The following is a 21,324-nucleotide window of genomic DNA, read 5'->3' as shown; positions in this document are numbered from 1 at the left end:
GAATTTCCTGCTTGTGTGATTGGCTCACTGATTTTCCCATAAATCTGCATTTTTGGTGAGATACTCTCAAACAAAAATCACGTCCAAAGCTTCATACACGTGATCGGATTTTCCGACAGTTGGTCTAAAATCCAACCGTTTGTATGCTCCATCGGACAATTGTTGTCGGATTTTCCATGGACAAATGTTGGATGGCAGGCTTAGAAATTTTCCAGACAACGGCCTGTCAGATTTTCTGATCGTGTGTACACAAGTCCATCAGACAAAAGTCCAAAGTACAAAACACGCATGCTTGGAATCAATGCTCACTAAACATAACATTAGCAGAAGGTATCCAAAGGGTGGCGCTTAAGAGCTGAAATCCCTTGTAGTACGTCACTATGTTCCTTGGCCGACAATTGTGTACCGTTTGTATGCAAGACAAGTTCCTGGCCAACACCCTTCCGGCCAAAAGTCTGAAGTTTTTTCTGTGGAAAGTCCGATCGTGTGTACGAGGCTTAAGGCTCCATTCACTTCTGGCTATTTGGGATTGTAGGCTGAATCACTGCTATTCCAAACTGCACTGTAATAGTGGCAACACGCATCGCCAAAAAGAAGCTCCTGCTCCTTTTTAGGTGACAAGCTTCACGTGGAAAAAAATAAATAAATAAATCACACCACGTTTGAGATGCTATTAAAAATGAATGCCACTCGAACACACATGGTGTGTTTTGGAATTACGGTGATTCTCCTCACAATCCCAAATCGCCAGATGTGAACGGGGCCTTAATAAGTAATTCCCTTTTTTTGGAGAAAAAAAACAAACATACATTCCCCTCTGGGTGATCTATGTACATTACAAGGATTTTACAAACTTTGTTGCAGATTCCTACCTTTTGTTATTCTGAAGAAATAGCGGTTTGTCTGTGTCCATGTGCAAAATGAATCTGTATGGGAGTTATTTTATGATTATCAATCAGCTGCTGCACCTGCATGACATGAAACTTACAGAGTCTGCATCCCTTTAGATGTGATTTCCCTTTTTAGAGTATCTCACCAAAAAAAATAAAAAATTTTGTTGCAGGGGATGCTAAAAAATCTGATTTGTATCAAAGCCCTCATTCACACTGGAGCAACTAGTCATGCGATTTGACAGGTCAAATCGCATGACAAGTCACATCCTATTGCCAGCAATCGCACTGTTCAACTCAGTGCGACACTGACTTTGCGGTGCCACACTGATTTGATTTGATTTCTGCATTACTTTTGTTAATTTCAGGTGCGACTTGCATAGACATCTGTGCATAAAGCTGCACAGATGTCTTCTAAGTCGCACCCAAAGTCACACTGGCATGCGGCTTTGAAACGGTGCATTTTCAGATGAAGTCGCAGTCAATGTGAACGAGGGCTTAGGGCAGACTTCTGGGAAAATCAGTAAGCCAATCACACAAGCAGCAAATTACATATTTGGGGGGCGTCCCGTACACCATCTGTGTACAGAACGCCTCCAAGTAACCATATTGCATTGCGTTTTATATAATATTACAAGAGATTGAAAAAGAAAGATCATTTTTAATAACATTCAAATACAACATGACTTGTGTCACAATTGTATTCACTATATTATTATTTATTTATTTTATTTTTTTATTTGCCATTTTTTTTCCCCCCACTTAAGTGGCGTTACCCTTTAACCACTTACAGACCGGACCATTTTGCTGGTCAAAGACCAGACCACTTTTTGCGATTCGGCACTGCGTCGCTTTAACTGACAATTGCGCGGTCGTGCGACGTGGCTCCCAAACAAAATTGACGTCCTTTTTTTCCCACAAATAGAGCTTTCTTTTGGCGGTATTTGATCACCTCTGCGGTTTTTATTTTTTGTGCTATAAACAAAAATAGAGCGACAATTTTGAAAAAAAACGCATTATTTTTTACTTTTTGTTATAATAAATATCCCCCAAAAATATATAAAAAAACATTTTTTTTCCCTCAGTTTAGGCCGATACGTATTCTTCTACATATTTTTGGTAAAAAAATAAATAAAAAAAAATCGCAATAAGCGATTATTGATTGGTTTGCGCAAAAGTTATAGCGTTTACAAAATAGAGATAGTTTTATAGCATTTTAATTAATAATTTTTTATTATTTATTTTTTTACTAGTAATGGCGGCGATCAGTGATTTTTATTGTGACTGCGACATTGTTGGGGACCCATCGGACATTTTTGACACATTTTTGGGACCACTGTCATTTATACAGTAATCACTGCTATATAAATGCAGTGATTCCTGTGTAAATGACATTGGCAGTGAAGGGGTTAACCAGTGGGTGGCAGTGTAGGGGTTAAGTGTTCCTAGGGGTGTATTACTAACTGTGGGGGGGTTGGGCTTTCATTTAGTGAACACTGATCTCTGCTCCAATCACATGGAGCAGAGATCAGCGTCACTAGTTGCTAGGCAAAATGGAGAAATGCTGTTTACACGGCATTTCCTCCATTCAGCCGTCCCGTGAGACGATCGCGGGGATGCCCGCGGCGATCGAGTCCACGGGTCCCGCGACCGGGGTCCCGACCAGCGCGGAAGCGTGCCGCCGGCAGCGCGCTCCCGATGGCAGGGCGGCATTGAATATTGGACGTACCTGTACGCCAATATGCCTGCCCGTGCCATTCTGTCGACGTACATCGTCTTGCGCTGGTCGGGAACCGGTTATGGGACAGGCGTTGCGAAACTAAAAGTCCCCATGAGGAATCGCAAGCCTGACAGTTACAAGCATGACTCTCACAGGTAAGGGCATGATGGGACTTGTGGCTCTGCAACAGCTGAAGGACTGCCAGTTTGACACCCCTGCTTTAAGGGATGCAGACTAGAGATGCACCAAAATGGTGTTTTCTGCGTTTTGCTAATAAAGAAAAAAAGGTGCAATAATGGCCGCAGAAACCTGCGCAATTTTGCCGTGATTTGGGTCAGTTCACATTACATGCAGTCCAGTGCGGTTTTCATTTTTTCTGCATCAAAAAGGCATGGATAGTAGGGTTGCACCAATACCGATACTGAGTATTTGCCTGAGTACTTGTACTCGGGCAAATGCTCCCGATGCTTCACCCGATACCGGAAGTCAGTGGGCAGGCAGAGTGGGTGAGAGAAGGCGTGGTGGATTATGGCACAGTCAGAGTTCTTGCAGTGCAGCGGAGCTTCAAAGGTAAGCCTGTGGGCAGGGGTGTGCGTCACTTGCAGCCGTGTACATCGGTGTCCGGGCCGTCAGAGACTGTACACGGCAACGCCCATCTTGGTAAACCCCGAACTCAGCCTCAGTAGCCTGCAGTCACAAGGTAGCGGCGGACATCTTGTTACACCCAGCCCATATAGTTCACTAATTATATGGGCTGGGTGTAACAAAATGACCGCTGCTGCATTCTGACTAGGCTTACTGAGGCCGAGTACAGGGTGTATTAAGATGGGCTCTTGTATAGTTACTCTCTTTATAGCATCAATTACATTTTTTTATTGCCAGGTTGCCAGCAATTATTCATGCCACTGCCTACCTATCATTGCCACCTATCAGTGCCCATCAGTCAGTGCCACATACCAGTGCCACTGATCAGTGCCCATAAATGCCACCTATAAGTGCTCATAAGTGCCAGCCATCAGTCAGTGCCACCTATCAGTGCCCATAAATGCCACCTATAAGTGCCAGCCATCAGTGCCCATAAGTCAGTGCACCTATCGGTACTGCAAGTCAGTGCCACATATCGGTGCCACCTATCAGTGGTGCATATCAGTGCCACCTATCAGTGGCAGCCACCACTGCCTGTATTGTATTGTGTATCTGTATTGTGCTTTGAAAACTGTCACTTGACATAAAAACATTTTTTTTTAAAGTATCGATAATCGGTATCGGCAAGTACATGGAAAAAAAAAGTGGTATTGGTGCAACCCTAATGGATAGTAGATTATATGGTTTCCAATGGCATAGTTCACAACAGTGCAGTCAGTTCCAGGGCATTCCAGTTCCAGAAAATTAAAGTAGAACGTGCTGCATTTTTCCTGCACTAAATTGTACTGGAATGCAGTAAAACGCATCAAAAACGCACCAGAATACACTGAAACCCACCTGACCCCAGTACAGTGAAAAAAGGCATCTGGAAACGCATCAATAATGCACTGGAACATGTCAAAAATGCGCATGCAGAAACTTATACGGAACAGATCTGGAGTATGTTTTAGTGGTGTGAACCAGCCTTAATGGAGTGTTTTTCATAGGTCACATGATTCAAAAAACCTGCAAAAAATAAATAAATATATAAGATGTAACACAGGTGCATTATTGATGCGTTTGCAATGGAGAGGTGCATTTTGCTGCGGTTCTTTAACTGACCAAAAATGCAGTAAGCAGGACTTTTAGCACCACAACGGAAGCGCGACTGACCAGTGTGAAGACACACATAGAATTTAAAAGGTGGCCGAAAATAAATTCACATTCACAATATTAAATTAAAAATTCAAATATAATACTTTTTTTTTTTTTTTAAATGTCATTTTCGTTTTTTCGGCAACAAAATTTCCATTCGGTGCACCTCTAATGCAGACCCTGCAACATTCCTCATTAGAATCTTGCAAGTGCAGCAGCTGATTAATCATTAGAAAATCGCTACAATTCAGATAGACATTGCACATGAACACAGATAAACAGCTATTTCTTCAGAATAACAAAACGCTAGGAATCTGCAACAAAGTTTGTTGAAATCCTTGTCACCCAGAGGGATTTTATTTTTTTTTTTTTACAAAAGTGGAGTTACACTTTAAGGATTGGTAAGCTGCAATATATTACATCTTTGTTTTGGGTTTAATACGGCTTTAAAGTGCAGATTTACTAGAAGCACGCAATTTATTTTTGCATTTAGACTACAGACAGAACATATGTCCTGACTGTTCCATACAAGGATCCTACTTGAGCCCAGCACTCCAGTGAACCCATCCCTCCTATCAGTTACACTGGTGAACATGCCTAGCTGGTGTCTATATGTAACATACAAAGAGTTGCATGCTATTCTCTCATACAGAACATACACAGATCACTTATAAGTACAGATGACACAGAGCAGTAAAAACAACATAAACATCACATGTGTATAATAAATGCACACATAATATTCCATTCCTCTGTGTATGGACAGTGCCAGGACTGGGCTGTACAGCAGCTCCTAGACCTAGAAGAATGAGGAGTGACACTGAGGATGTAATATAAGTACAGGCAGACATGACATGCTGATGATATGTATCAATGACAGAGCGATCAGAGTTCCCCCTGATAACATACTTACTTCCCCTTCTGCAGACTGCACCTCCCTCTACAACTCTGCTCCAGGACCTTCCCTATGTCACTGTCATGTGACCAGCTCCTGGGGTGGGCGGGGCCGGCTGTACTCTGTGTGTGTGTGTCTCAGGAAGCAGAGGATTGAATGTGTCATAGAGTAGAATAGTACGATAGGATGTCCTCTATGTATGGTGGTGACTGCAGCAGTGCAGTCAGTCAAGCTGCTATAATTTTACAGCAAAGCCAGTATAAGTGTGAGATGTGTGAGGGCTGGAGATCACCATTGATTCCTGATAACAGAGATATGCCAAGAATGTGGAATATTAGGAGATATCTCTGAGTGACCAAAGGCCTTTCCACGTCTGTGCACATTACTGCACGCATTTCTAGGTTTTCATGCATTTTAAAAGCGCATTTAGGACTTATTCATAGCACATTATTTGAATTCTGTAGATCTGCATAAGTCAGGGGTCTCCAATAAGGATGAGCTCCGGCGTGTTCGCATACTCCATGTGCAGAGCTCGCAAGGAAGTCGGCGCAGTGCTGCGCTAATCACAGGCAGTGAGACATTGCCCCGATGCGCGGCTGCAGAGATCGGGCAATGTCTTACTACCTGTGATTAGCGACTTCCTGGCGGGCTCTGCACGTGGAGTATGGGAACACGCCGGAGCTCATCCCTAGTCTCCACAATACAGCCTGTGGTCCACTACAAGATTTTATCTGGCCTGCAGCTAGGGTCAGGGATGACATTCAGATCTCCTGAGTAAGGATGAGCTCCGGCGTGTTCACACAGCCCACGTGCAGAGCCCGCCAGGAAGTCGGCACTGCGCTAATCGCAAGCAGTGAGACATTGCCCTGATGTGCGGCTGCAGAGATCAGAAAATGATTCACTGCCTGTGATTAGCGCAGTGCAGTGCCAACTTCCTGGTGGCTCTGCACGTGCAGCTCTGAGCTCATCCTTACTCCTGAGTGCACAGACTGAGGATTCAAATCAGCTGCTAATCACTTCTGATGGGGATCCTGATATATGAGGGGCTCTGATGTGAGGGTGGGACCATGTTGCTCTTGAGCGAGCATGGAGTAAATCTAAATCCCTGCAAGACTTTACCCTCTACAGATCTGCCCTTCTCAAATACAACTCCTGCCTCAACACTGCTAAACAAACCTACTACAACACTCTCGTCAAAACCCTCTCTTCTAAACCTCATCAATAAGGATGAGCTTGTGTTTGCAAACAGCATGTGCAGAGCCCACCAGGAAGATGGCACTGCACAGCGCTTAATCACAGGCAGCAAGACATTTCCCGATCTCTGCAGCCGCGTATCGGTGCTCGTAAATAGCGCTCCGCAGTACACTTCCTGGCGGGCTCTGCACGTGCTGTTTGCGAACACGCCCCTTACTTCACCCCCCCCCCCACTGCCCCCCACCCACCAACTTGCTTATTGTTCATCAGATTGCCAACCATTTCAAAAGCAAAATCAACACAATTCGCGATATCCAGCATTCAACTTCCTCCCCTACCCAACGCATCAGGTCCAACACCACACTCAATACTCTCCTCCTTCTGCCGTGGTACCGCCGATGAAGTTGATAAACTCCTCTCCATGGCCCACTTCACCACCTGTCCCCTCACAATTACTGCGATCACCTTCCCACTCTATCCTAAACTCCCTAACGCACAGCCTCTCCTCCGGCACCTTTCCTTCCCTGCTCAAACATGCACTGGTTACGCCCATACTTAAAAAGCCCTCACTAGACCCCACCTGTTTAAGACCCATCTCCCTGCTCCCACCTGTTTAAGAACCATCTCCCCTGCTCTCCAAGCTCATCGAACGCCTTGTCCATGATCAAATGAGTCGCTACCTCATGGACAACAACCTTCTCGACCCCCTACAGTCCGGCTTCCATCCACAACATTCCACTGAAACTGCCCTACTAAAACTCATCAATGACCTACTAACTGCTAAAATCAATGGCCATTACTCCATACTTACTGAATGACATATAGGTATGGATGTCACACCACTTTCTCAAACAAAACTTTTATAAAACTGAGCTTGCTATATTTCCTTCTTCCCGGTCGTCTCTCCCCCCCCCCCCCCTTTCCATGACTTTACCATTAAGATCAACAGCACAACCACCTCCACACATACCAGGGTGCTGGGTGTAATCCTTGACTCTGACCTCTCCTTCAGCCCCCACATCCAATCACTGGCTTAATCCTGCCACCTTAACCTCCGCAACATCTCCAGAATTTGACCCTTCCTGACTAATGACACCACAAAGCAACTTATTCACTCCTTGATTATTTGCCGCCTTGACTACTGCAACTTTCTCCTTAATGGCCTACCCTTATGCAGGCTGTCCCCCCCTTCAGTCTATTATGAATGCTGCTGCTAGACTAATACACCTCCCTAACCAATCCGTGACTGCTGCCCCTCTCTGCCAATCCCTTCACTGGCTTCCCCTACCCCACTGTATAAAATTCAAAATGCTAACCATAACATACAGTACAAGGTCATTCACAACATCATCTCCATCTACATCACCAACCTCATCTGCAGATATCGCCCATATCGTCCCCTCCGCTCCTCCCAGGACTTCCTGCTCTCTAGCTCCCATGTTTCCTCCTTTTATGCTCGCCTTCAGGACTTCTCCAGAGCCTCTCCCATCCTCTGGATCTCCCTGCCCCGGTATATACGATCAGCCCCCTTACCTGTCCACCTTTAGGATATCCCTGAATACTCCCTTATTCAGGGAAGCCTACCCCACACCCACCTAACAACTGCCACCCCATCAAATCATTCCCCTCAACTATTATCTTTTGTACCACCACCCCCTCCCTTTAGACTGTAAGCTCTATGAGCAGAGCACTCATGTCCCTTCTGTTTTGAATTGCACTGTAATTGTGCTGTTGCCCCTCTACATTGTAAAGCACTGCGTATACTGTTGGCGCTATATAAATCGTGTATAATAATAATGATAATGAGATGGGCTTGGAAGGGGAACTCTGATGCAATGGGGAGGCCTCTGATTTGAAGGGAGGACTTCTGATGCGATTGGGGTAATTCTGATATAAAGATGGGACTCTGATGTGAAGTGAGAACTTGTCATGTGATGGACTGTGGACTTCCGATGTGAAAGAGGGACTCTGGTTTGATGGGGAGGCATCAGATGTAAGAGGGGGACTCTGATGTGATGAGGGGGGGGGGGGGGGGGCTTCTGATGTGATGGGGGAGATCTGATGTGAAGGGAGAACTCTGATGTGTTGTTTTGATGGGAAGGGAGGGATCTGATATGAAGACGGGCTTCTATTGTGAAAGGGGAACTCTGATGTGATGGGGAGGCTTTTGATGTGACTGGGGGACTGCTGAAGTGAAGGGGGGACTCTGATGTCATTGAAGGACTTCTGATGTAAAAGAGGGACAATAATGTGATAAGGGGACCTCTGATGTGATGCTCTGATGTAAAGGGAGGAATCTGTTGTGAAGAGGGGCTTCTAATGTGAATGGGAGACTTCTGATGTGATGGGGTGGCCCCTAATATGAAGGGGGGGGGCATCTGATGTAAAGGGGGATGTTCTAATGTGAAGGAGGAGACTCTGTTGTGAAGGGAGGGGGGCTTCTGATGTGAAGGGGGGATGTTCTAATGTGAAGAAGGAGACTCTGATGTGAAGGAGGGCTTCTGATGCGAAAGTGGGACGCTAGTCCCTACTCACCAAAAATATCAGGAACAGAGCATTTAGGGAACACCTCCTTGTATGGTAACTGGATGTGCTGTTGATTCAAAGTTTTCCTTCACTCCTCCGTGTCTCATGTTAATTCCAATTGGTTAATCCATGCTGTTAAATTATAGAAGAATCTCATTGTGTAAAACCGCTTTACCAAAAAGTTTATTACCCTAAAAAAAAAAAAAAAAAAATTAATTCAGTTTCCTTAAAGCATGTTATACAGCACAGTGTTTGTGCTGTGTAATTTGGTGCCTTCTATCACCTGAAATACCTGGCTGATCCTGCCCTCCCCCCCTTTAAACTGACCACGGTTTATCATGGCTGCTGAACTCTGGCACAGTGGTCAGTTTACATGCCTCCTTCACCCGCAGCCCTGCTCTCTGCTCTCCTCTGTCGTCGCCCCCCCCCCCCCCCCCCCCGCCTGTCAGCTCTTACCAATGCCGCTCTGCTCCCCTCCCCGCTGCTACAAAACTAGGTGATGTTAATAAAATAGCCTCTATTAGCTAACAACATGTAAGTTCTCCACTAATTTGGTGGTGAGAGGCTGCTGGGCTCAACTTTCTGCCCACTGTTTAAGGGGTCAGTACCATCAGTTTGGGACACAATTTGGGCAGTTATTCCTGGTTTTGTAGGACATTTAAGCACTCCCATGACAGTTTTTTGGCCCAAACGTGTAACAATGCACTGGTAGACAGAGACTAATGGACCCTTAATTCTTGCATTGCCCATTAGTTAGGACTCACCTTAGTATAGGGCTCAGAGGTAGAGATATTGTTATGCTTGTTTTTTCCTGAGTCTGCTGTATTATTTAGCACCTGTTATTGTACACCTATTATAATGGTCACTGTATTTTTTCATTTTCCTAAGATACAGTGGCTCCTTCACTTGGTAGTCGCTTCACTTTTGAGGGATTTCTTCTCACTTCCTGTTATGGCTATTGGACAGGAAGTGAAGGGAAAACTCCCCAATGGGACACAGATGGCAAAAAAAACAACAGGGATTATAACCCTTCCTTATTCTATCCAACATAAAAAATGTCAGCGTTAGTTCCTCTTTTTTCCTTAATTTGTTTGTCACTGTTAAACCAAACAGAAAGCAAGGGCTTCCTCGTAGTGTGTATTGTGACAGTACAGTTCCCTGTCCCAGTAATTGTCGCCCAGGGTTCTCAAATAGGCAGGTTGAGGGGCTCCATGGGTATTTAATGTGGAGGAATCTGTTTTATCAGTTTCCTCCAAAGTTTGTAAAATCCACTTGGGGACCTGGAGCTTCCATAGCGTTATGGGTGGGATGGAATCTCTAATCCTGGGACCGGGTTTTTGGAACAGCCAGGAGTCTGGCTGGTTGATTGAGCAGGTGGGTCCTGGGCTTATAGCAGAGTCAGGATTAGGGTTCTGGGCTCCACCCAGAGAGACAGGAGGTCTCCAGAGAGTCCAGAGAGTCCAGAGAGTCCAGAGAGTCCAGAGAGTCCAGAGAGTCCAGAGAGTCCAGAGAGTCCAGAGAGTCCAGAGAGTCCAGAGAGTCCAGAGAGTCCAGAGAGTCCAGAGAGTCCAGAGAGTCCAGAGAGTCCAGGTGTGCACTAGAGAAAGCCAGAGACTCAAGTCTGAGGATCAGAGCAGTGAGGGGCTGCTTTCTAGAGACACTGTGTGTGTGTGTGTGTGTGTGTGTGTGTGTGTGTGTGTGTGTGTGTGTGTGTGAAAGCTGTGAGCATCTGAGACAAATGAGAGCCTGAAGTGGAAGGCCTAAGCAGCAAGGAAGCTGAAAAGAGGTACAGTAGTTGTACGGGAACCCTGTTATAAGGCCAAGAGGGCTGAATTGTAAAGCCTAGGTGGCAGTGCTGCTGAAGAGATCCAGGTGGCTTGGCATTGTATTTTTTTTTTGACAGAAGAACCTCTGTGTGGGTAACCAAGTGCATGTATGAACTTTATGCTGTTCCTTTTTAATAAAAGTGGGCTACCATGCCCTTAAATGAAAGTTCCTGTTCGCTGTGAACTTACTGAAAAGGCATCTGCCACTGAGTTAAACATCCCCCGATGTTACAGTATGTTTTAGCACCAGGGCTTTTTTCAGCGGGAACACAGGGGGAATCTATTGTTGCTGGGGGGGGGGGGTCTATTGTTACTGGGTGTATATTGTTGGGAGGTCTGTTGTTGCTGGTGGGTGATCTATGTGATCTATTGTTGCTGGAGGGTGATCTTGTGTTGCTGGGGGATCATATGTTGCTGGGTGCTGGAGAGTCGATTGATGCTGGCTGCTGGGAGATCTATTGTTGCTTGGGGCATTTTTTTGTGGGGGGTTTATTTTTTATGGCGAGGATTTATTGTTGCTGGGGGATCTATTGTGGGGGGGGGGTCTGTTGTTACTGTTGATTGCAGGGGATCTATTTCATTGGTTTTTCTATTGTTGCAGGGGATTATCTATTGTTGCTGGGGCCCCCGTCCACTGTTGCTGGTTGCAAGGGTTCTATTTTACTGCTTTTCTTGTTATCATTAGCAAATTCCATACAAGTTACCTAGAACCAAAACATGTTCTGTGCTCTCCAAAAGGGGCAGTACTGGGAGGTGGGTAGGGGGTTGAACTAAGGTACAGTGCTTGAAAGAGGGGTAGGGGACAGAGACAAAGGGTGACTCAGAAGAGGGATTTCTATTTTCTGAGAAAAAAGCCCTGGTCAGCGCAAGTACCCAAGATAACATTCAGAGCCAAAGCACACCTTTTATAACCATGTGATGTGCAACTGCAACTCATGTTGTGGAATATATTTTAATTCATGTTTTTGTACTCAGAGTTCTGCTTTTGGCTTATCTGTTTTATATGTACTGTATATTAGATTGTAAGCTCTTCTGAGCAGGGCCCTCTTAATCTTCTTGTATTTTATTTTATTGTAACTGTATTGTCTCCTTTTTATGTTGTAAAGAGCTGCGTAAATTTCTGGTGCTATATAAGTCCTGAAGAAGAATAATAATATATGCTACATAATGCTCGCCAAAATCAAATTTGAGAAATGCGTCCTAGTGAATCTCCACTGCCAACAAAAATATGAAATCCAGTACAAAGAATTATATTTACATATATCTAAACTACGCCCCTTTCTAACCAATGAAACCACAAAGCTCCTGATTCACTCCCTGGTTATCTCTCGCCTTGATTACTGCAACTCCCTCCTCATTGGTTCACCTTTAAATAGACTATCCCCCCTTCAGTCCATCATGAATGCTGCTGCCAGACTCATACACCTTACAAACCGCACAGTGTCTGCTACCCCTCTCTGCCAATCCCTCCATTGGCTGCCACTTGCCCAACAAATTAAATTCAAAGTACTAACACTTACTTACAAAGCCATCCACAACTCTGCCCCCAGCTACATCTCTAGCCTAGTCTCCAAATACCAACCTATTCGCCCACTTCGTTCCTCCCAGGACCTCCTGATCTCTAGCTCCCTCATCACCTCCTCCCATATCCGCCTACAGGACTTCTCCCGAGCCTCGCCCATCCTCTGGAACTCACTACCCCAATCTGTCAGACTGTCTCCAAATTTATCCACTTTCAGGCGATCCCTGAAAACCTTCCTCTTCAGAGAAGCCTATCCTGCCTCCATCTAAGAACTTCACTATTCTCTCCATTAGCTCATCCCCCACAGCTATTACCCTTTTGTATAACTTGACCCTCCCTCCTAGATTGTAAGCTCTAACGAGCAGTGCCCTCTGATTCCCCTTGTCTTGAATTGTATTGCATTGTACTGTCTACCCCAATGTTGTAAAGCGCTGCGCAAATTGTCGGCGCTATATAAATCCTGTATAATAATAATAATAATAATAATAATATTTAAAAAGTAAATAATTCTTCCTCTCATTTGTTGAAATAAGTACAGAACTGTATTTTAAATGTCTTTGTAATTCAGTATGGTATACAATAATCGTGCCAAGCATAGGCCTCACCAGGGGGTGGCTATCGAGGCTGGAGCCCCGAATCTGGAGCCCATAGCCTTGAGTCTCTTTAATCCCTGCCTAACCAGCGGGTCACGGCTGCGTCAGGCAGACGGCATTAGAGGAGGAGGAGGGAGACGAGCGAGCAGAGATGACATCTCTCTCCACCCGCAAAGCGCAGGCCTCTTAAATGTTGGAGGTGTGGCAGAGAGATTACATCATCTTTCACTCTCCGCTCTCCTGCCCTCACAAAATGGACCAGTGCTGCCAGCCTGCCACCAATACAGCGACAATGCACATTTGGTGGCACTGGCTGGCATGGCAAGTAACAACCCACATCTAGTGGCAGGTGATGTGGCAAGTGACAGTGTGAAAATGGTGGCAGGTGATGTGACAAATGACAATCTGCAAATGGTGGCAGGTGACATGGCAAGTGACATTCTGCAAATGGTGGCAAGTAACAATCTGCAAATAGTGGCAGGAGACATGGCAAGTGACAATCTTCAAATGGTGGCAAGTGACGTGGCAAGTGACAATCTGTAAATGATGGCAGGTGACGGGGCAAGTGACAATCTGCAAATGGTGGCAGGTGACGTGGCAATCTGCAAATGGTGGCAGGTGATGTGGCAAGTGACAATTCACATCTAGTGCAGGCAAGTGACATGATGCATCTGGTGACAGGAGATGTGGCAAGTGACACGCCCAGGACTCCTACTGATTCTGCATTTTGGTGAGTTGAACTACTTGATTATATATTAGAATGTAACAATAGAAACAATGCGCTTCGATCACCTGTCACCATATCAACCATGGTGCCATGGTGATTGAAACGCCAACACCAGCCTTTGCCCGAAAAAAAATCCACCAGTCCACCAGAGTAGCCTACTCCCCCCCCCCCCCCACGGGCCTGCAAAAAAAAAAAATAGCAATGCCCCTGGTGCCAAGTATCCAACTCCAGAAGATACACACTACAATAAATTTTCAAAGCTTCGTCAAGTGATTGCAAAGTGTAAATGGGTTCTTTCATCAGAAACTAACAGATTTTTAGATGGCAGAACCATTTTAAAAAACTGGCAAAGCATACTTTAAAACTATGATGCTAATTAATTAAACCATTAATTATTCCATTATCTTATGAAATCTTCCTATTTTCTCCACTTACTGTACTTGTAGATGTTTGCTTATTTCCCACTTCGATAATATTGTAGCAGCTAGGAAATAATCAAATTAATTAAACTAATTCGCTGTAATCAAGATAAATCAAAATCAAAATTAATAAGAATTAAATAAAAATATAATAAAATAGCACATTACCTTCTTTATTGAAAATGAGAGAAAAGTTTATATGGAATTTAAAATACCATAATGACTTAAAGTATAACTAAAGGCAAACATGTTTTTTGTTTTAGTTTCTAATAGTATGGAGAGGGATCAGAAGAACACCTGTCTCAGATATATATATATATATATATATATATATATATATATATATATATATATATATATATATATATATATATATATATATAATATCACTTTTTTTTTTTTTTTTTGCTTCTGTACCACCATCCTGCCCAAACATGGATTGAAATGTGGCTGGTCCCAGCTGTACCAGCCAAATTTTGATCCATGTATGGCCAGCTTAAGGCAGAATTAAGTTCAGGCTACATTGGTTCAGCCCTCCACAAGAGTCCCGTCTCATGTGATCCATTGGAAAAAATATTTGCCCACCCCTTCATTACAATGTCCACATCATCAGCAGGGGAAGGAGTAGCTATAGTGAGAGGAGCAGGGTTTAACTTTTAACTTTGCCCAAAGAAAAACTGTATATTAGATTTGCATTGGGTCTTATAAAGCTCACAGGCATAGTATGGGTTAAACAAAAACAATTTTAGTAAAGCCTCTTCACCCTCTGATTTGTTATAAGATTTGCGTCTCTCTTCGCTTGATCTGACTACACAGCAGGATTTTGGACAGCAAAGTCTGTATAATTCAAAGTAGGCATGGCGTTTAATTGGTTGCATGCATCTTGCTTCTTCATTCTGACCCTCAATGGTTTATTAATTAAAAAAAACTAAAGTGCCCTCAGCTGTTCCCCAGTTGATAAGTTACAATTCCTTGCATAATTTTATGATTAAAAGTATTTCATGTTACTGGGATTACATATGATAAATTGCAATTTTTACTATAATGTTAAGTTCCTGAACTGTCATACATTTTTCTAGTGTAAAGTAGGGGTAGCCCCCTTGAAGAATTAGTCCTCTCATGCCACGTACACATGATCGGAATTTCGGCCAGCAAAAGACCGATGAGAGCTTTTCATCGGAAAATGCGACCGTGTGTAGGCTCCATCGGAATTTAGCTGTCCGAATTTCCGCCAGCAAAAATTTGATAGCATGTTCTCAATTTTCCCGATGGAAAAACTTTCTATCGGAAATTCCGATCGTGTGTATGCAATTCCGATGCGCAAAAACTCACGCATGCTCAGATTCAACTACAAGATGGAAGCTATTGGCTACTAGGTATTGAACTTCCTTTTTCTAGTCCCGTCGTACGTGTTGTACGTCACTGTGTTCTTGGCGGTCGGAATTTGGTGTGACCGTGTGTAGGCAAGACAGTTTGAGCGTCAGAGCTTTTTCCGATGAGAATTCCGATCGTGTGTACACTGCATCAGTTTGGTCCACTGTTTCATCTGAGTTTGACATGCTCGATTTATAGTGTTTTTCTTGTTATTCTATAATAAATACACTGAACACTGTGATAAACCATCTAAGACAAAAGTATGTTCATTATGTGCTTTCAATGACTAAAGATAATCTTCTTGACTTGTTTATATTGTCGTGCCTGCAGCTGGATAGGCTTTTTACCTTGCAGGAACCAAACTAGTCATCCAATTAGTTCATATTGATATATAGTGACAGGGTATGTCCAGAAGTGATCAGGGAAGTATTGTGCAGAGCCTGGACTCACCTTCCCCATCTGTCTCTCCCCCCTGAATCCTACCAAAAGAGACATGTAATGATAAAGTGCATGCTAATTTTGACATTTCACACAAAAAAATCTTATACTTTTTATTTAAAAAAAACATTTCACATAAGAATGGAATTTAAAACCTGGAAAATGTTGGTGGCTGCTTATTGTACAGTAGGGACTTTTTTCTCTGTAAATCTGCGGCAAATTTTCATAAATGTTGCTGGTCTGGATATGGGTTATTATCTTTCTTTTTATTTTTTTTGTAACCAGATCACATATATTAAGAAACATAGGAGACAATCCTACTGTAGCGCCAGGCTCCTGAAGAGCATGCGCTATGTTTTTGTCAATTTAAATGTTCCTAAGACCATAGTTGGGTTTTAGGGTTAATTGTAGTAAATTTATGGTCTCAGTATCAGTTTGGCTGGACTGTATTGTGTTCTGCCTGGCAATAGGTGTGGGTGTCACCTTTGGCAAGCATTGGAACGCAGTTCGGTTGGACGCATTGGGTGTCAATCTTTCTCTGAACCAATCAGTGGGTGCGTTTGTCTCGCTGTGTATTCTGGGAAAGGATACTTATGGTAATGAGGTCACGTGGTTTGAGGTTCCGGTCCAGAAGTATGTTCTGACTCCATGGTCCTGGTCCTCCTGATCAGCCCCCAGAGGCCCTCATGGCCTGGGGTGCGGATCCATCCATTTCCGAGTCTCAGGGCTGGCTAGCCCGAGGCACAGTAACTGGAAGGAGGGTTCCAAGGTGGTCCGGTGCCGTCTCGATTTTGGAGAGGCCCAGCAACTGAAAGCGCAACCAGGGGAGGACTCTTCAGAAGAGGGCCACACACAAGGCTGGCTGTTCGGCAAGAGCCTGGAAGCTAAGCTGGAAAGGACACCAGGTGAATCCTCACTCATACGGTATCGCTGCACCGGCTGCAAGATACTGGAACCAGATGAGAGCTCTCTAATTTCATCCTTCAGTTACAACCAAGTCTGTGAGAGAGGCTTTGCTTTATCTGAGTCACCTGTCGGTTGCTAAATTCACCAAAAGGGGATTTATCCGATAGTTGTAATATCCAGTTGCGAATGGCTATTCTCTGGATTGCATAGAGACATTCAAGTGTCAGCAGTTCCAAGAGTACCTGAGCTTTCCTACCTATACCCTCTATTCCCTACTGAGAGACTGTGTTCTGTTCAACGTTTTGAAAATAAAAATCACTAGAGTGGATCCAGTATCAGTCTCTGCAGTTCATTGGGCCATCTACCTCGGGAAACCCCTAGACGCATATGAGGTCAAGAAGGTAATGGTAAGCCTAAAAATAATCAGCCGCTCCTTCGGGGGTCAGTGCTACACTACTTTAGAGTAAATGACCAACATGAGCTGGAATTTTATTTTTTTAAAACAAACCCAGAAAAATGCAAAACTAACAAGAAAGTCATAAGTTAGTTCCCTGCCATTGAAAGATGGCTTAACCCATAAATACCAATAAAATGTGCTGGAATGTAACATTTCCTACACAGTGCAAAATCAAAAGACGTTTACACAATGAATGGCCATTCTGAATTACTGGAATGGCATTCTAGTAATTTGTTTTTGGAATTAGCTATAAGCGTAGAGGTTTTACGGACGCATAAATGGCTTCTTTTTAGAGGGTTTTAAAGGAAAGTTCCAGTCACACACAAAGGGTTACCCTCTCTGGAGTTTCTTAGCATTCTTTACTTCATTTTCAGCCTTCTGGCTTTCACTTGGACCACCACTGCTCTGACCTCACAGGCATCAGGCCCTTGTCTGCCCATCCAGCAGACAATTCTCACAACCCATACCCTGTATGCACAAGTGCACCATCACACAGCTACCTGCTGCACTGATCCACACCCTGACTCCAGAGCCTACTGGAACCCTGAACTGTAGACCGCTCTCATAAAAACCCTGTGAGCACCTTAGTAATCAGGAGATGTTGGTTGTGAGCAAAAGGTGAACCTAGGATTAGAGCCTTCATCCCAACCGAGACTCTACAAAGCCACAGAGTGTTTATGTGGTGAGTTTATACTTTTCAGTTAACAGAGTTTGGATAACACAGGGTTAAATGGAAAGGTCATAAATTAAGTGCACATTATCTGGACAGAATGCTTGGGGAGATAGTGATGTGTTCCTGCTTAGGAGATGTATCAGGAGAGGTCTGACTAAATACAAACTCTTAGCAGCAGGGACCTGATCTACCCATCAGCTAGCTGTGATTGACAGGTAGATTGAAGCGGAAGCTGTCATGGGGCCCCCTGCTGGCAATGCCTGCAATGGTCAGGTGTGCGGCACTTACTATTGTGAGCTGTGTTGGCGGCTGCTGGTGTAGCACCTGCCCCACAGCTCGCATACTTCAAAGTCTTGCAGGACATGGCTGCTAATGGGAACTGAGTTCCTGTTGAGGAAAAAGTACAGGAACTCCGTTCCCATGCGTTCCCGCAGGACTTGAGCCCTGGATATATATATATATATATATATATATATATATATATATATATATATATATATATATATATATATATATATATTATTTATTGCAGCTTACCAGTCTTTTAACATGGTGGCTGCTGACCATTGTCAGCAGCCATGTCAATGATAAATAGATTGTCTCAACCCTCTGTCAACTTTTGCTGGACAGCTTGGTCTGTTAAAGGAAGTTGAACAACAACAGACTTAAGCCCCATACAAACTATCAGTTTTTCTGCTGAGTTTTTCCTTCAGATTTACCAAAACCATATACTATGAGGTCAAACGTTAGGAGTTTCAATGTGTATGCAATTAGGCAGGCCCTTGCACTACATGGTTTTGGTAAACCTGAAGGAAAAACTCAACAGAAAAACTGATAGTGTGTATGGGGCTTTACTGGCCAGATCACAAGGTAAAATTGGGGAAGAAACCTTAAAAAAGAAAATGAATGCAGCTACGCATACAGTAAAAGTATTGATAAACTGCAATTAATAATAATACTGTTTTAAAGGGGAATTCTGAATCATGCCACAAAAGGTGACTTTCTATGCACCCCCCTGCTACCCTGTCCTGGATTCAAGCTAATCATTCCAAAGTATGTTTCTACATATGATGACTGGTTGCTTTGAACAGGGTCGCTTCCCAAACATAAATCCCTCTTTATTGCATGGCGCTTCCTAACCCATGGAAATGTTCCTCCAAATCACACTCCAGTACTTGTAGGGGGCCTACTTCCACAATAATTACTCCTGCAGTTACAAAAAAAATCATCACCCATCTCTCTGCTTTTGTCAGCCTCAGCGATTACATTAAACTGACCTTCAAGTTTACTATCACCTTTGCTGTTACCCATGGCAACTAGCTCACTATGAATCAGCATTTACGCATTTCATCATTATGAGCAGTATAAACATCCCATCCTGTTTGTCAATGCTTGCCAGGGCCATGTCTGCAGAGGACACACACACACACACAACCAAGTGTTTTTTTCCTGTGGAAACCTCAGAGTACACCTACTCCACTTGGCCATGACACTTCACTGGCAACGGCTCTGACTGCTGATGGACTTAAAGACAACCAAGTATAGGGATCTACTGCCCGCTGCTGTTAGCTGCTAATATCAAAGTGTTATGTACAATTATGTATTAGCACTTTCTGTCTCGGGAGAGGGGTTAAAAATCCAAGGAGGTGGAGAGAGAGATTAGCTGACACCACATATCCACATACAGGAGCTGCATTACTTCAAAACTGTATCTTACACAGACCAGAAGCAGAGACATTAGGTAATTGTTCCCGTGTTCTGGCTGTTTAATTGTAGCTGTCATAACTTCTTGATCTGAATTCTGAAGTCTCTGTCCTATAGTTATTATCTCACATGCACAGTGCCAGATAGCAAAGTCTGTACCACTGTATGTATGCAGTTAGAGGTCCAGTTGCATGTCAAACTAGAAACTACTCAGGATGGACTAAGATGCAGAGTAGATAGACAGACTGACTCTAAGTTCCAGTGCCACTTTTGCATTCCAGGCTGGTTGGGCAATAGTAGGAGAATCTTCCCATCACCACGGATCTTGTCTTCAGGTCTCTGACACAAATACAGACAATGTATTGTATTCATCCTCAGGGGCCCCTGCAACTGGGCTTTGCCGCAACATTGAAATGGATGTATCTATGTTAATAACTACTGTAAATATACCTGGATATATGTGAACAATTCCACCAGGGCTCTTGGTTATACTTTGGATGTATGTACTATTATTAATCTTTACTCCTATAAAGCTTGTATTATTTCTATCCTGGTGTGTTATATGTTAATATGTTAATGTTCTATGGATGCATCAGTTCCTTTACTCCCAATTAATTTGATTAAATTAATGACTAATTTCCCAGGAAGGGAATTCCCTCTGTTCACAGAGACCCTGTCCTGGATGGAGACACTGCCAACTTTATTAGCAAACTCACTCTTCCAATTATCAAGGGTTCTCATTTTCTTATTTATCTACAGCAGTGATTCTCAGCCTCAGTCCTCAAGTACCCACAACAGGCCATGCTTTGGGAATTTCTCTTATAAAATAGCTGTCCAAAATACCAAGTCATTGACTCTGATTTAAAGCAAACGTGGTCTGTTGGGGGGTACTTGAGGACTGAGAACCACTGACCTACAGGCTTGGTGCAATATCCTCTTCGGAGAGGGCTATTTGTTACCACACACACACCCACACACACACACACACACAAAAAAAAGGGCCAATAAAGGTCTTAATAACTATTTTTTTTTTTTTTTTTTTTTTGCATCACCTCCTTGTTTTCAACCCTTTCCTCGGTCACAAGCACAATTTTTGTTGGTTCCTCTTTCTAACGCGGCCTTTTCATATTGTATGAAAAAAATCCCTGGTGCAAGCACACACCCTTTTACGAGCTAGCAAGCCGCCCCTCCATTACACCATTATATACAGAGACCTCTTGGGTGACAGGTAATAAACTTTTTTCCAAACAATCCCAAACTAATACTTCTGTGTTTCAAACGTACCCTGCAGTGCTGACCCATCTATCCCAGGAGATGTATAAGAGCAGAGCGGCTGAACAGTAAATATATTGTACATTTCCTCTTTAATCATACCAGATTATAATGACACATTTTTAAACACAGTAGTTTGCATCACCAGTAAGCCATCCATTCTTTTTTTGCTTCCATAGGTTTATTAAAGATTTACAATACAAGGAAAAAAGATCTTGACTTTTCATTGTGCAGGATACAATGCGTTTAGGGAGCCATACATTGAGAGCCAGCCATTCTTATTACTGTTCGCAGGAACGCTCTCACCCACCAGGGTGGCACTATAGCTGTCCTTAGAAACTTCCTGGCTCCTGCGCACAAAGCCCCATGAAGGCTTCCAGAGACACCTTTACTGCCTTAGACACTGCGG

General features: G+C 43.6%; 1 protein-coding gene across 1 annotated transcript in view; it reads right to left on the bottom strand.

Annotated features, from left to right (window-relative positions):
- Window positions 1-5,439, bottom strand: part of ANO10 (anoctamin 10) — a 134,064-nt gene extending 128,625 nt beyond the window's left edge. The window contains exon 1 of the mRNA XM_077491475.1: window positions 5,303-5,439. The gene's annotated coding sequence lies outside the window, so the exon portion shown is untranslated. The remainder of the gene's footprint in view (window positions 1-5,302) is intronic.
- Between the last annotated feature and the right edge of the window lie 15,885 nt (window positions 5,440-21,324).

Source organism: Lithobates pipiens, unplaced genomic scaffold (genome assembly GCF_037356315.1).
Source record: "Lithobates pipiens isolate NorthernLeopardFrog02 unplaced genomic scaffold, aLitPip1_a1.2 Scaffold_19, whole genome shotgun sequence".
In the NCBI taxonomy this organism is placed as follows: domain Eukaryota; kingdom Metazoa; phylum Chordata; class Amphibia; order Anura; family Ranidae; genus Lithobates; species Lithobates pipiens.
Note: the sequence above shows the minus strand (reverse complement) of the source record. Positions and strands in the feature narration are given on the sequence as shown.